At 47.0% G+C, this 12,716-nt stretch overlaps 1 long non-coding RNA gene across 1 annotated transcript; it reads left to right on the top strand.

Annotated features, from left to right (window-relative positions):
- The first annotated feature begins 4,987 nt into the window (after positions 1-4,987).
- On the top strand, positions 4,988-12,534 carry LOC125774591 (uncharacterized). The gene is made up of 3 exons (XR_007421074.1): positions 4,988-5,051; positions 10,426-10,579; positions 12,470-12,534. It is a non-coding gene; the product is annotated as an uncharacterized LOC125774591 (long non-coding RNA).
- The last annotated feature ends 182 nt before the right edge of the window (positions 12,535-12,716 follow it).

The raw sequence follows: 12,716 nt of genomic DNA, 5'->3' as shown, positions 1-12,716 counted from the left end.
TCTTGGCTAAGGTGTCTTGGCTAAGGTGTCTTTTCTAATGTGTCTTTGCTAAGGTGTCTTGGCTAAGGTGTCTTGGCTAAGGTGTCTTGGCTAAGGTGTCTCGGCTAAGGTGTCTTGGCTAAGGTGTCTTGGCTAATGTGTCTTGGCTAAGGTGTCTTGGCTAATGTGTCTTGGCTAAGGTGTCTTGGCTAAGGTGTCTTGGCTAAGGTGTCTTGGCTAATGTGTCTTGGCTAAGGTGTCTTGGCTAATGTGTCTTGGCTAAGGTGTCTTGGCTAAGGTGTCTTGGCTAATGTGTCTTGGCTAAAGTGTCTTGGCTAAGGTGTCTTGGCTAATGTGTCTTGGCTAATGTGTCTTGGCTAATGTGTCTTGGCTAAGGTGTCTTGGCTAATGAGTCTTGGCTAAGGTGTCTTGGCTAATGTGTCTTGGCTAATGTGTCTTGACTAAGGTGTCTTTTCTAATGGGTCTTTGCTAAGGTGTCTTGGCTAATGTGTCTCGGCTAAGGTGTCTTGGCTAATGTGTCTTGGCTAATGTGTCTTGGCTAAGGTGTCTTTGCTAATGTGTCTCGGCTAAGGTGTCTTGGCTAATGTGTCTTGGCTAAGGTGTCTTGGCTAATGTGTCTTGGCTAAGGTGTCTTGGCTAAAGTGTCTTGGCTAATGTGTCTTGGCTAAAGTGTCTTGGCTAAGGTGTCTTGGCTAATGTGTCTTGGCTAAGGTGTCTTGGCTAATGTGTCTTGGCTAAGGTGTCTTGGCTAATGTGTCTTGGCTAAGGTGTCTTTTCTAATGGGTCTTTGCTATGGTGTCTTGGCTTAGGTGTCTTGGCTTATGTGTCTTGGCTAAGGTGTCTTGGCTAATGTGTCTCAGCTAAGGTGTCTTGGCTAATGTGTCTTGGCTAAAGTGTCTTGGCTAAGGTGTCTTGGCTAATGTGTCTTGGCTAAAGTGTCTTGGCTAAGGTGTCTTGGCTAATGTGTCTCGGCTAAGGTGTCTTGGCTAATGTGTCTTGGCTAATGTGTCTTGGCTAATGTGTCTTGGCTAAGGTGTCTTGGCTAATGTGTCTTGGCTAAGGTGTCTTGGCTAATGTGTCTTGGCTAAGGTGTCTTGGCTAAGGTGTCTTTTCTAATGGGTCTTTGCTAAGGTGTCTTGGCTAAGGTGTCTTGGCTAATGTGTCTTGGCTAAAGTGTCTTGGTTAATGTGTCTTGGCTAATGTGTCTCGGCTAAGGTGTCTTGGCTAATGTGTCTTGGCTAATGTGTCTTGGCTAAGGTGTCTTGGCTAATGTGTCTCGGCTAATGTGTCTTGGCTAAGGTTTCTTGGCTAAGGTGTCTTGGCTAATGTGTCTTGGCTAAAGTGTCTTGGCTAATGTGTCTTGGCTAAAGTGTCTTGGCTAAGGTGTCTTGGCTAATGTGTCTTGGCTAAGGTGTCTTTTCTAATGGGTCTTTGCTAAGGTGTCTTGGCTAAGGTGTCTTGGCTTATGTGTCTTGGCTAAGGTGTCTTGGCTAATGTGTCTCAGCTAAGGTGTCTTGGCTAATGTGTCTTGGCTAAAGTGTCTTGGCTAAGGTGTCTTGGCTAATGTGTCTCAGCTAAGGTGTCTTGGCTAATGTGTCTTGGGTAATGTGTCTCAGCTAAGGTGTCTTGGCTAATGTGTCTTGGCTAAAGTGTCTTGGCTAAGGTGTCTTGGCTAATGTGTCTCAGCTAAGGTGTCTTGGCTAATGTGTCTTGGCTAATGTGTCTTGGCTAAAGTGTCTTGGCTAATGTGTCTTGGCTAAAGTGTCTTGGCTAAGGTGTCTTGGCTAATGTGTCTTGGCTAAGGTGTCTTTTCTAATGGGCCTTTGCTAAGGTGTCTTGGCTAAGGTGTCTTGGCTTATGTGTCTTGGCTAAGGTGTCTTGGCTAATGTGTCTCAGCTAAGGTGTCTTGGCTAATGTGTCTTGGCTAAAGTGTCTTGGCTAAGGTGTCTTGGCTAATGTGTCTCAGCTAAGGTGTCTTGGCTAATGTGTCTTGGCTAAAGTGTCTTGGCTAAGGTGTCTTGGCTAATGTGTCTTGGCTAAAGTGTCTTGGCTAAGGTGTCTTGGCTAATGTGTCTCGGCTAAGGTGTCTTGGCTAATGTGTCTTGGCTAAGGTGTCTTGGCTAATGTGTCTCGGCTAAGGTGTCTTGGCTAATGTGTCTTGGCTAAGGTGTCTTGGCTAATGTGTCTTGGCTAAGGTGTCTTGGCTAAGGTGTCTTTTCTAATGGGTCTTTGCTAAGGTGTCTTGGCTAAGGTGTCTTGGCTAATGTGTCTTGGCTAAAGTGTCTTGGCTAAGGTGTCTTGGCTAATGTGTCTCGGCTAAGGTGTCTTGGCTAATGTGTCTTGGCTAAGGTGTCTTGGCTAATGTATCTCGGCTAAGGTGTCTCGGCTAATGTGTCTTGGCTAAGGTGTCTTGGCTAATGTGTCTCGGCTAAGGTGTCTTGGCTAAAGTTTCTTGGCTAATGTGTCTCGGCTAATGTGTCTCGGCTAATGTGTCTTGGCTAAGGTGTCTTGGCTAAGGTGTCTTGGCTAATGTGTCTTGGCTAATGTGTCATGGCTAAGGTGTCTTGGCTAAGGTGTCTTGGCTAATGTGTCTTGGCTAAGGTGTCTTGGCTAAGGTGTCTTGGCTCAGGTGTCTTGGCTAATGTGTCTCGGCTAAGGTGTCTTGGCTAATGTGTCTTGGCTAAGGTGTCTTGGCTAAGGTGTCTTGGCTAATGTGTCTTGCCTAAAGTGTCTTGGCTAATGTGTCTTGGCTTATGTGTCTTGGCTAATGTGTCTTGGCTAATGTGTCTTGGCTAAGGTGTCTTGGCTAATGAGTCTTGGCTAAGGTGTCTTGGCTAATGTGTCTTGGCTAAGGTGTCTTGGCTAAGGTGTCTTTTCTAATGGGTCTTTGATAAGGTGTCTTGGCTAATGTGTCTCGGCTAAAGTGTCTTGGCTAAGGTGTCTTGGCTAATGTGTCTCGGCTAATGTGTCTTGGCTAATGTGTCTTGGCTAATGTGTCTCGGCTAAGGTGTCTTGGCTAATGTGTCTTGGCTAATGTGTCTTGGCTAATGTGTCTTGGCTAATGTGTCTTGGCTAAGGTGTCTTGGCTAATGTGTCTTGGCTAAGGTGTCTTGGCTAAGGTGTCTTTTCTAATGGGTCTTTGCTAAGGTGTCTTGGCTAATGTGTCTCGGCTAAAGTGTCTTGGCTAAGGTGTCTTGGCTAATGTGTCTCGGCTTATGTGTCTTGGCTAATGTGTCTCGGCTAAGGTGTCTTGGCTAAAGTGTCTTGGCTAAGGTGTCTTGGCTAAGGTGTCTTTTCTAATGTGTCTTGGCTAAGGTGTCTTGGCTAAGGTGTCTTGGCTAATGTGTCTTGGCTAATGTGTCATGGCTAAGGTGTCTTGGCTAAGGTGTCTTGGCTAATGTGTCTTGGCTAAGGTGTCTTGGCTAAGGTGTCTTGGCTCAGGTGTCTTGGCTAATGTGTCTCGGCTAAGGTGTCTTGGCTAATGTGTCTTGGCTAAGGTGTCTTGGCTAAGGTGTCTTGGCTAAGGTGTCTTGGCTAATGTGTCTTGGCTAAAGTGTCTTGGCTAAGGTGTCTTGGCTAATGTGTCTCGGCTAAAGTGTCTTGGCTAAGGTGTCTTTTCTAATGGGTCTTTGCTAAGGTGTCTTGGCTAAGGTGTCTTGACTAATGTGTCTCGGCTAAGGTGTCTTGGCTAATGTGTCTCGGCTAAGGTGTCTTGGCTAATGTGTCTTGGCTAAGGTGTCTTGGCTAATGTGTCTTGGCTAATGTGTCTTGGCTAATGTGTCTTGGCTAAAGTGTCTTGGCTAATGTGTCTTGGCTAATGTGTCTTGGCTAAGGTGTCTTGGCTAATGAGTCTTGGCGTAGGTGTCTTGGCTAATGTGTCTTGGCTAAGGTGTCTTGGCTAAGGTGTCTTTTTAAATGGGTCTTTGCTAAGGTGTCTTGGCTAATGTGTCTCGGCTAAAGTGTCTTGGCTAAGGTGTCTTGGCTAATGTGTCTCGGCTAAGGTGTCTTGGCTAATGTGTCTTGGCTAAGGTGTCTTGGCTAATGTGTCTTGGCTAAGGTGTCTTGGCTAAGGTGTCTTGGCTAAGGTGTCTTGGCTAATGTGTCTTGGCTAAGGTGGCTTCGCTATTGTGTCTCGGCTAAAGTGTCTTGGCTAATGTGTCTTGGCTAAGGTGTCTTGGCTAAGGTGTCTTGGCTAAGGTGTCTTGGCTAAGGTGTCTTGGCTAATGTGTCTTGGCTAAGGTGTCTTGGCTAATGTGTCTTGGCTAAGGTGTCTCGGGTAAAGTGTCTTGGCTAAGGTGTCTTGGCTAAGGTGTCTTGGCTAATGTGTCTTGGCTAAGGTGTCTCGGCTAAGGTGTCTTGGCTAATGTGTCTTGGCTAAGGTGTCTTGGCTAAGGTGTCTTGGCTAATGTGTCTTGGCTAAAGTGTCTTGGCTAAGGTGTCTTGGCTAAGGTGTCTCGGCTAATGTGTCTTGGCTAAGGTGTCTTGGCTAATGTGTCTTGGCTAATGTGTCTTGGCTAATGTGTCTTGGCTAAGGTGTCTTGGCTAAGGTGTCTTGGCTAATGTGTCTCGGCTAAGGTGTCTTGGCTAATGTGTCTTGGCTAAGGTGTCTTGGCTAAGGTGTCTTGGCTAATGTGTCTCGGCTAATGTGTCTTGGCTAATGTGTCTTGGCTAATGTGTCTTGGCTAATGTGTCTTGGCTAAGGTGTCTTGGCTAAGGTGTCTTGGCTAAGGTGTCTTGGCTAAGGTGTCTTGGCTAAGGTGTCTTGGTTAATGTGTCTTGGCTAAGGTGTCTTGGCTAATGTGTCTCGGCTAAAGTGTCTTGGCTAATGTGTCTTGGCTAAGGTGTCTTGGCTAAGGTGTCTTGGCTAAGGTGTCTTGGCTAAGGTGTCTTGGCTAATGTGTCTCGGCTAAGGTGTCTTGGCTAATGTGTCTTGGCTAAGGTGTCTTGGCTAAGGTGTCTTTTCTAATGTGTCTTTGCTAAGGTGTCTTGGCTAAGGTGTCTTGGCTAATGTGTCTTGGCTAAAGTGTCTTGGCTAAGGTGTCTCGGCTAAGGTGTCTTGGCTAAGGTGTCTTGGCTAATGTGTCTTGGCTAAGGTGTCTTGGCTAAAGTGTCTTGGCTAAGGTGTCTTGGCTAATGTGTCTCGGCTAAGGTGTCTCGGCTAAGGTGTCTTGGCTAATGTGTCTTGGCTAAGGTGTCTTGGCTAAGGTGTCTTGGCTAATGTGTCTTGGCTAAAGTGTCTTGGCTAAGGTGTCTTGGCTAATGTGTCTCGGCTAAGGTGTCTTGGCTAAGGTGTCTTGGCTAAGGTGTCTTGGCTAATGTGTCTTGGCTAAGGTGTCTTGGCTAAGGTGTCTCGGCTAAGGTGTCTTGGCTAATGTGTCTTGGCTAATGTGTCTTGGCTAAGGTGTCTTGGCTAAGGTGTCTTGGCTAATGTGTCTTGGCTAATGTGTCTTGGCTAATGTGTCTTGGCTAATGTGTCTTGGCTAAGGTGTCTTGGCTAATGTGTCTCGGCTAAAGTGTCTTGGCTAAGGTGTCTTGGCTAATGTGTCTCGGCTTAGGTGTCTTGGCTTATGTGTCTTGGCTAAGGTATCTTGGCTAAGGTGTCTTGGCTAATGTGTCTCGGCTAAGGTGTCTCGGCTAAGGTGTCTTGGCTAAGGTGTCTTGGCTAAGGTGTCTTTTCTTATGTGTCTTTGCTAAGGTGTCTTGGCTAAGGTGTCTTGGCTAATGTGTCTTGGCTAAAGTGTCTTGGCTAAGGTGTCTTGGCTAATGTGTCTCGGCTAATGTGTCTTGGCTAAGGTGTCTTGGCTAAGGTGTCTTGGCTAATGTGTCTCGGCTAAAGTGTCTTGGCTAATGTGTCTCGGCTAATGTTACTTGTCTAAGGTGTCTTGGCTAATGTGTCTTGGCTAAGGTGTCTTGGCTAATGTGTCTTGGCTAATGTGTCTTGGCTAATGTGTCTTGGCTAAGGTGTCTTGGCTAAGGTGTCTTGGCTAAGGTGTCTTGGCTAATGTGTCTCGGCTAAGGTGTCTCGGCTAAGGTGTCTTGGCTAAGGTGTCTTGGCTAAGGTGTCTTGGCTAATGTGTCTTGGCTAAGGTGTCTTGGCTAAGGTGTCTCGGCTAAGGTGTCTTGGCTTATGTGTCTTGGCTAATGTGTCTTGGCTAAGGTGTCTTGGCTAAGGTGTCTTGGCTAAGGTGTCTTGGCTGATGTGTCTTGGCTAATGTGTCTTGGCTAATGTGTCTTGGCTAATGTGTCTTGGCTAAGGTGTCTTGGCTAATGTGTCTCGGCTAAAGTGTCTTGGCTAAGGTGTCTTGGCTAATGTGTCTCGGCTTAGGTGTCTTGGCTTATGTGTCTTGGCTAAGGTGTCTTGGCTAATGTGTCTTGGCTAATGTGTCTTGGCTAAGGTGTCTTGGCTAAGGTGTCTTTTCTAATGTGTCTTTGCTAAGGTGTCTTGTCTAAGGTGTCTTGGCTAATGTGTCTTGGCTAAGGTGTCTTGGCTAATGTGTCTTGGCTAAGGTGTCTTGGCTAAGGTGTCTTGGCTAACGTGTCTTGGCTAAGGTGTCTCGGCTAAGGTGTCTTGGCTAATGTGTCTTGGCTAAGGTGTCTTGGCTAAGGTGTCTCGGCTAAGGTGTCTTGGCTAAGGTGTCTTGGCTAATGTGTCTTGGCTAAGGTGTCTTGGCAATTGTGTCTTGGCTAAGGTGTCTTGGCTAAGGTGTCTTGGCTAAGGTGTCTTTACTAATGTGTTTTGGCTAAGGTGTCTTGGCTAAGGTGTCTTGGCTAAGGTGTCTTGGCTAAGGTGTCTTGGCTAATGTGTCTTGGCTAAGGTGTCTTGGCTAATGTGTCTTGGCTAAAGTGTCTTGGCTAAGGTGTCTTGGCTAAGGTGTCTTGGCTAAGGTGTCTTGGCTAATGTGTCTTGGCTAAGGTGTCTTGGCTAATGTGTCTTGGCTAATGTGTCTTGGCTAAGGTGTTTTGGCTAAGGTGTCTTGGCTAAGGTGTCTTGGCTAAGGTGTCTTGGCTAAGGTGTCTTGGCTAAGGTGTCTTGGCTAAGGTGTCTTGGCTAATGTGTCTTGGCTAAGGTGTCTCGGCTAAGGTGTCTTGGCTAATGTGTCTTGGCTAAGGTGTCTTGGCTAAGGTGTCTTGGCTAATGTGTCTTGGCTAAAGTGTCTTGGCTAAGGTGTCTTGGCTAATGTGTCTCGGCTAAGGTGTCTTGGCTAATGTGTCTTGGCTAAGGTGTCTTGGCTAATGTGTCTTGGCTAAGGTGTCTTGGCTAAGGTGTCTTGGCTAAGGTGTCTTGGTTAATATGTCTTGGCTAAGGTGTCTTGGCTAAGGTGTCTTGGCTAAGGTGTCTTGGCTAATGTGTCTTGGCTAATGTGTCTTGGCTAAGGTGTCTTGGCTAAGGTGTCTTGGCTAAGGTGTCTTGGCTAATGTGTCTTGGCTAAGGTGTCTTGGCTAAGGTGTCTTGGCTAATGTGTCTTGGCTAAGGTGTCTTGGCTAATGTGTCTTGGCTAAGGTGTCTTGGCTAAGGTGTCTTGGCTAAGGTGTCTTGGCTAATGTGTCTCGGCTAAGGTGTCTTGGCTAAGGTGTCTTGGCTAATGTGTCTTGGCTAAGGTGTCTTGGCTAATGTGTCTTGGCTAATGTGTCTTGGCTAAGGTGTCTTGGCTAATGTGTTTTGGCTAAGGTGTCTTGGCTAAGGTGTCTTGGCTAAGGTGTCTTGGCTAAGGTGTCTTGGCTAATGTGTCTCGGCTTAGGTGTCTTGGCTAATGTGTCTTGGCTTATGTGTCTTGGCTTAGGTGTCTTGGCTAATGTGTCTTGGCTAATGTGTCTTGGCTAATGTGTCTTGGCTAAGGTGTCTTGGCTAATGTGTCTTGGCTAATGTGTCTCGGCTAAGGTGTCTTGGCTAAGGTGTCTTGGCTAAGGTGTCGTTTCTAAGGTGTCTTGGCTAAGGTGTCTTGGCTAATGTGTCTTGGCTAAGGTGTCTTGGCTAAGGTGTCTTGGCTAAGGTGTCTTGGCTAATTTGTCTTGGCTAAGGTGTCTTGGATAAGGTGTCTTGGCTAATGTGTCTCGGCTAAGGTGTCTTGGCTAATGTGTCTTGGCTAAGGTGTCTTGGCTAAGGTGTCTTGGCTAAGGTGATTGGCTAATGTGTCTTGGCTGAAGTGTCTTGGCTAATGTGTCTTGGCTAAGGTGTCTCGGCTAAGGTGTCTTGGCTAATGTGTCTTGGCTAAGGTGTCTTGGCTAAGGTGTCTTGGCTAATGTGTCTTGGCTAAGGTGTCTTGGCTAATGTGTCTTGGCTAAGGTGTCTTGGCTAATGTGTCTTGGCTAAGGTGTCTCGGCTAAGGTGTCTTGGCTAATGTGTCTTGGCTAAGGTGTCTTGGCTAAGGTGTCTTGGCTAATGTGTCTTGGCTAATGTGTCTCGGCTAATGTGTCTTGGCTAAGGTGTCTTGGCTAAGGTGTCTCGGCTAAGGTGTCTTGGCTAATGTGTCTTGGCTAATGTGTCTCGGCTAATGTGTCTTGGCTAAGGTGTCTTGGCTAAGGTGTCTTGGCTAATGTGTCTTGGCTAAGATGCTTGGCTAAGGTGTCTTGGCTAATGTGTCTTGGCTAAGGTGTCTTGGCTAATGTGTCTCGGCTAAGGTGTCTTGGCTAAAGTGTCTTGGCTAAGGTGTCTTGGCTAATGTGTCTCGGCTAAGGTGTCTTGGCTAAGGTGTCTTGGCTAAGGTGTCTTGGCTAAGGTGTCTTGGCTAAGGTGTCTTGGCTAAGGTGTCTTGGCTAAGGTGTCTTGGATAATGTGTCTTGGCTAATGTGTCTTGGCTAAGGTGTCTTGGCTAAGGTGTCTTGGTTAATGTGTCTTGGCTAAGGTGTCTCGGCTAATGTGTCTTGGCTAAGGTGTCTTGGCTAAGGTGTCTTGGCTAAGGTGTCTTGGCTAATGTGTCTTGGCTAATGTGTCTTGGCTAATGTGTCTTGGCTAATGTGTCTTGGCTAAGGTGTCTTGGCTAATGTGTCTCGGCTAAGGTGTCTTGGCTAAGGTGCCTTGGCTAAGGTGTCTTTGCTAATGTGTCTTGGCTAAGGTGTCTTGGCTAATGTGTCTTGGCTAATGTGTCTTGGCTAAGGTGTCTTGGCTAATTTGTCTTGGCTAAGGTGTCTTGGCTAAGGTGTCTCGGCTAAGGTGTCTTGGCTAATGTGTCTTGGCTAATGTGTCTTGGCTAAGGTGTCTTGGCTTAGGTGTCTTGGCTAATGTGTCTTGGCTAATGTGTCTTGGCTAAGGTGTCTTGGCTAAGGTGTCTTTGCTAAAGTGTCTTGGCTAATGTGTCTTGGCTAAGGTGTCTTGGCTAATGTGTCTTGGCTAATGTGTCTTGGCTAATGTGTCTTGGCTAAGGTGTCTTGGCTAAGGTGTCTTGGTTAAGGTGTCTTGGCTAAGGTGTCTTGGCTAAGGTGTCTTGGCTAAGGTGTCTTGGCTAAGGTGTCTTGGCTAATGTGTCTTGGCTAATGTGTTTTGGCTAATGTGTCTTGGCTAAGTTGTCTTGGCTAATGTGTCTCGGCTAAGGTGTCTTGGCTAAGGTGTCTTGGCTAATGTGTCTTGGCTAAGGTGTCTTGGCTAAGGTGTCTTGGCTAAGGTGTCTTGGCTAAAGTGTCTTGGCTAATGTGTCTCGGCTAAGGTGTCTTGGCTAATGTGTCTTGGCTAATGTGTCTTGGCTAATGTGTCTTGGCTAAGGTGCCTTGGCTAATGTGTTTCGGCTAAGGTGTCTTGGCTAAGGTGTCTTGGCTAATGTGTCTTGGCTAAGGTGTCTTGGCTAAGGTGTCTTGGCTAATGTGTCTTGGCTAATGTGTCTTGGCTAAGGTGTCTTGGCTAAGGTGTCTTGGCTAATGTGTCTTGGCTAATGTGTCTTGGCTAAGGTGTCTTGGCTAAGGTGTCTTGGCTAAGGTGTCTTGGCTAATGTGTCTTGGCTAATGTGTCTTGGCTAAGGTGTCTTGGCTAAGGTGTCTTGGCTAAGGTGTCTTGGCTAAGGTGTCTTGGCTAAGGTGTCTTGGCTAATGTGTCTCGGCTAAGGTGTCTTGGCTAAAGTGTCTTGGCTAATGTGTCTCGGCTAAGGTGTCTTGGCTAATGTGTCTCGGCTAAGGTGTCTCGGCTAATGTGTCTTGGCTAAGGTGTCTTGGCTAAGGTGTCTTGGCTAAGGTGTCTCGGCTAAGGTGTCTTGGCTAAGGTGTCTTGGGTAAGGTGTCTTGGCTAAGGTGTCTTGGCTAATGTGTCTCGGCTAAGGTGTCTTGGCTAAGGTGTCTTGGCTAATGTGTCTCGGCTAAGGTGTCTCGGCTAATGTGTCTTGGCTAAGGTGTCTTGGCTAAGGTGTCTTGGCTAAGGTGTCTCGGCTAAGGTGTCTTGGCTAAGGTGTCTTGGCTAATGTGTCTCGGCTAAAGTGTCTTGGCTAAGGTGTCTCGGCTAAGGTGTCTTGGCTAATGTGTCTTGGCTAAGGTGTCTTGGCTAAGGTGTCTTGGCTAAGGTGTCTTGGCTAAGGTGTCTTGGCTAATGTGTCTTGGCTTAGGTGTCTTGGCTAATGTGTCTTGGCTAAGGTGTCTTGGCTAATGTGTCTTGGCTAAGGTGTCTCGGCTAAGGTGTCTTGGCTAAGGTGTCTTGGCTAAGGTGTCTTGGCTAAGGTGTCTTGGATAAGGTGTCTTGGCTAAGGTGTCTTGGCTAATGTGTCTCGGCTAAGGTGTCTTGGCTAAGGTGTCTTGGCTAAGGTGTCTTGACTAAGGTGTCTTGGCTAAGGTGTCTTTGCTAATGTGTCTTGGCTAAGGTGTCTTGGCTAATGTGTCTTGGCTAATGTGTCTTGGCTAATGTGTCTTGGCTAATGTGTCTTGGCTAAAGTGCCTTGGCTAAGGTGTCTTTGCTAATGTGTCTTGGCTAAGGTGTCTTGGCTAATGTGTCTTGGCTAATGTGTCTTGGCTAAGGTGTCTTGGCTAATGTGTCTTGGCTAAGGTGTCTTGGCTAAGGTGTCTCGGCTAAGGTGTCTTGGCTAATGTGTCTCGGCTAATGTGTCTTGGCTAAGGTGTCTTGGCTGAGGTGTCTTGGCTAATGTGTCTTGGCTAAGGTGTCTTGGCTAAGGTGTCTTGGCTAAGGTGATTTGGCAAAAGTGTCTTGGCTAATGTGTCTTGGCTAAGGTGTCTTGGCAAAAGTGTCTTGGCTAATGTGTCTCGGCTAAGGTGTCTTGGCTAATGTGTCTTGGCTAATGTGTCTTGGCTAATGTGTCTTGGCTAAGGTGTCTTGGCTAATGTGTCTTGGCTAATGTGTCTCGGCTAAGGTGTCTTGGCTAAGGTGTCTTGGCTAATGTGTCTTGGCTAAGGTGTCTTGGCTAATGTGTCTTGGCTAATGTGTCTTGGCTAAGGTGTCTTGGCTAAGGTGTCTTGGCTAAGGTGTCTTGGCTAATGTGTCTTGGCTAAGGTGTCTTGGCTAATGTGTCTTGGCTAATGTGTCTTGGCTAAGGTGTTTTGGCTAAGGTGTCTTGGCTAAGGTGTCTTGGCTAAGGTGTCTTGGCTAAGGTGTCTTGGCTAAGGTGTCTTGGCTAAGATGTCTTGGCTAATGTGTCTTGGCTAAGGTGTCTCGGCTAAGGTGTCTTGGCTAATGTGTCTTGGCTAAGGTGTCTTGGCTAAGGTGTCTTGGCTAATGTGTCTTGGCTAAAGTGTCTTGGCTAAGGTGTCTTGGCTAATGTGTCTCGGCTAAGGTGTCTTGGCTAATGTGTCTTGGCTAAGGTGTCTTGGCTAATGTGTCTTGGCTAAGGTGTCTTGGCTAAGGTGTCTTGGCTAAGGTGTCTTGGTTAATATGTCTTGGCTAAGGTGTCTTGGCTAAGGTGTCTTGGCTAAGGTGTCTTGGCTAATGTGTCTTGGCTAATGTGTCTTGGCTAAGGTGTCTTGGCTAAGGTGTCTTGGCTAAGGTGTCTTGGCTAATGTGTCTTGGCTAAGGTGTCTTGGCTAAGGTGTCTTGGCTAATGTGTCTTGGCTAAGGTGTCTTGGCTAATGTGTCTTGGCTAAGGTGTCTTGGCTAAGGTGTCTTGGCTAAGGTGTCTTGGCTAATGTGTCTCGGCTAAGGTGTCTTGGCTAAGGTGTCTTGGCTAATGTGTCTTGGCTAAGGTGTCTTGGCTAATGTGTCTTGGCTAATGTGTCTTGGCTAAGGTGTCTTGGCTAATGTGTTTTGGCTAAGGTGTCTTGGCTAAGGTGTCTTGGCTAAGGTGTCTTGGCTAAGGTGTCTTGGCTAATGTGTCTCGGCTTAGGTGTCTTGGCTAATGTGTCTTGGCTTATGTGTCTTGGCTTAGGTGTCTTGGCTAATGTGTCTTGGCTAATGTGTCTTGGCTAATGTGTCTTGGCTAAGGTGTCTTGGCTAATGTGTCTTGGCTAATGTGTCTCGGCTAAGGTGTCTTGGCTAAGGTGTCTTGGCTAAGGTGTCGTTTCTAAGGTGTCTTGGCTAAGGTGTCTTGGCTAATGTGTCTTGGCTAAGGTGTCTTGGCTAAGGTGTCTTGGCTAAGGTGTCTTGGCTAATTTGTCTTGGCTAAGGTGTCTTGGATAAGGTGTCTTGGCTAATGTGTCTCGGCTAAGGTGTCTTGGCTAATGTGTCTTGGCTAAGGTGTCTTGGCTAAGGTGTCTTGGCTAAGGTGATTGGCTAATGTGTCTTGGCTGAAGTGTCTTGGCTAATGTGTCTTGGCTAAGGTGTCTCGGCTAAGGTGTCTTGGCTAATGTGTCTTGGC

Source organism: Anopheles funestus, unplaced genomic scaffold (genome assembly GCF_943734845.2).
Source record: "Anopheles funestus unplaced genomic scaffold, idAnoFuneDA-416_04 scaffold_34_ctg1, whole genome shotgun sequence".
Taxonomy (NCBI): domain Eukaryota; kingdom Metazoa; phylum Arthropoda; class Insecta; order Diptera; family Culicidae; genus Anopheles; species Anopheles funestus.
Note: the sequence above shows the minus strand (reverse complement) of the source record. Positions and strands in the feature narration are given on the sequence as shown.